The sequence below is a fragment of the Sitophilus oryzae genome, unplaced genomic scaffold (assembly GCF_002938485.1).
Source record: "Sitophilus oryzae breed Bouriz unplaced genomic scaffold, Soryzae_2.0 scaffold_812_pilon_pilon, whole genome shotgun sequence".
Classification (NCBI taxonomy): Eukaryota; Metazoa; Arthropoda; class Insecta; order Coleoptera; family Curculionidae; genus Sitophilus; species Sitophilus oryzae.
Window position 1 is genome coordinate 286,039 of NW_022147431.1, and position 3,234 is coordinate 289,272.

Sequence of the window (3,234 nt, forward strand, 5' to 3'; positions counted from 1 at the left end):
TACAACTACTAATTACAAAAATAAATTCAGATATCGATAAAAAAAGAAATTAATAGATTTAAATAGAGATAAAAAGAAACTATGTCAGTTATATTAAATTTACAAAAAAAAAATTAAAGAGAGAAAAAGAAAATGAAATATTGTTTTATCAACAGAATTAAATGTGAAAATATATTCTAATTATAATACAATGTAAATATATATATATATATATATATATATATATATATATATATATATATATATATATATATATATATATATATATATATATATATATATATATATACGGTCAGCACGGTATATACGGTAGCACCAATGAAATTCAAATCGTAAGATAGAAAAACATAAAAAAATTCAATTGTACGATACCAAAATGTTGATTATCTTCTCAATCAATATCTTGGGTAGATACCGTCGGCTATCAACTGTCAACCGCCGACTGTCAACTCCTCCAGAAAAGTAAAATGGATACCAGCAAAAAAAACTGCTCCAACAAAAAAAACTGGTTCAGAGAAAATGTCTTCAACACGGAAGAAAAACTCCTTCGGCCCAGACGAAAAAACTTCTTCGGTCCAGATAAAAAACCCTACGGAGAAATAATATTATAGTTTCTCCATAGTACGAGATACCATAAAAAAAATAGTTTTTTTTAAGAAGAGAAAAAAAAGTGGAACGAAATGTATTAATATATAAAAATAGTCTTTACCTGCTAACTCAGGGTTTTCTATGAATCCTCAAGTGATTAAACTTAGGTCTTCCATGGATGGATGCTCGATGAGAAAAAAAAAGGCGGGCTGCTTAGTTGACCCACGTCAGCTTTGTGAGGTAAAAATCCCGTCACCGGTAAACTGTAGCACCGTCCAAAAAAACAAAAGGTAAGATAGGGTGCTGCAGTAATTTTTGAGGTACACTCGAAAATCCCCAAGAGGGTAAAAATCAAAAAAAATTGACAAAAATACCGAGAGGCCTCTGTACCTCACTGAAGAAAATTACCTAGCTGAACGTAGTGACCAAACCAAGGTAGTTCCGAGAAAAACGAAAACCTTTTTTGCAACGAAGAAATAGCCAGATAAAAACACGAGCCCTTGATAAAATATGGATTTTCAACCATGAGCTAAATAAAGACATGAAGAAAAAGTTATATGTTAAAGGAAAATAAAGTTGCCAATAATTTATATAATTAATAGAATAAATAAAGTTAACGAGATTAATAAAAGTTATATAGAAATTTGCTTATCAAAACACTCAAAAATTAATAAATAATGACAATCTAGAGATATTGCGCATGACTCACTTGCCGGATCGATACGATATTTTTAAGACAATTATGCTTAGAAAATTTCACTTAGAAATTAAAATAGAGCAACATAAATTTAATGAATTTAACTAAGTGACACAATTGGCTCATTAATTACTGTTGATTACATAAAATACAAAAATATATAATCAGTTTATTAAAGTAAATTTTGGGTTGCCTAATAGTTAATGTTAATAAAAATATAAATACAATTATATAAGAGTTTCTTGCCTTGAACTGCTAATATAGAAATTAATTCCACGCTGTGTTCGTCATAATGTGGATCAACCTGCTCTCACTATCGGTTTCGGAGCCCTACCCCATCACCAGGTGAGCTTGGGTATTTCCACAAAACGACGAGCACAGCGCAGAGTATACGACTTGTCGTAAAGTAGCGGTAAGATATTAAGTCCCGCATCGCGAGATAGCGGCCTGTGTGCAACGACGAGCACATTGTATTAAATCCAACTAGTATTGTGCTGCAAAAAAAAGTGTAAAATTCGTAAAAAATAACGAATTTGAAGACAACTTTATCATCAAGATTAATCTTATATAGATCGTTTGTTTCCTGTTTCATCTTAATCGCTTTTTTTGTTGGAGATACGCTTTTGAAGAAGATAATAACCATTTACAATAATTGTAGCATTAAAGGCATGCATGCCTTTGCTTCTGGTCCTAATCAACACACTAGAAACGGCGTTTATTATTTTTGTAATGCCACTGGCATCAAAGCCATGAGTCTTTAGAATCCTTTACTTTAAGCTATAAAGTTTCAAAATAGAATATTATTACATTATATTTTTAAAGAATTTATTAAATTTTTAATGATACAATAAAATAGCTGCCCATGTGCGTGTGCGTGATATAAAAGAAAGTTATTCTTTTATTAAAAAACAAAGTTAAATTGAAAATCCAGGATGGCGAAGACCGAGAAGGGAAGACACGTTCTCTTGGAGGAATTGAAATGGAATTTTTCAATTTACTAGGTATCATATAATAAGATAAACAAGCTTTAAAGTTTCTAATTCACTAAATAAGATACTCGTAGTCCTATTATTATTATTAGAATTATTGTTCTGTTAGTATAAAAATCGCAATGGAAAAATAAATAAATTATAATATGGTATAATGGGAAACAGAATATATAATTATGCAGAGTGACAAACGAGGTAATCCTGCAATAATGAAACTTGCTATATCCACATCTCAATGCAAATGTATGGAATAGCATTAATTTACAATTAATTCAAATCAAATATAGGGATAAGTTACGTCCATAAACGTAGGATATCAAATTGTCACCGAAAATCACCTCTCACATTTAAGATCGAATATTGGATATTTGAAATTTTTAACAGAATTATAATATAATATATACGAGTTAATAACATATTTTGTTAAATATAATAAAGATGAATAAGGAATTATGTAAATACATTTATTTCGATATACAGCCAGAACACCTTATCACTGAGTGCGGCCGAGACGACGAACCATTCGTGCCATGAACTTTGGTTACGGCTGATGTCGAAGAAGGAGAGCTGGCCTCTTTGGAGCCGTCTCAGATACTGGCTTTTGTTAAAGCCTTGGGACTCTATGATGAGTAACTCAATATTATTGCGTCTAAATTAAAAGAAATACAAAAAAAAAAAAAAAAAAAATATTAAGGTCGCGGTGATTAATTCCCCTCCTAAACATTCTACACTCTACATTCGAATATACAGGGTTGGTAATGAAGGTGGTCCAAACTGTTATTCGGGAAACTTCAGCAACATATTCTGCAAATAAAAGCAAGTAAAAAAAGTTCGTATAAAATGTATGTCTTAAAATTCTTAGTATCGGAGATACAGGGTTGTTAGAAGTGTCATTTTTATTTTTGATTTTTTTCCAAATAATTTCGGAATTAACGTTCAATATTTGATTGAAAATCCAAA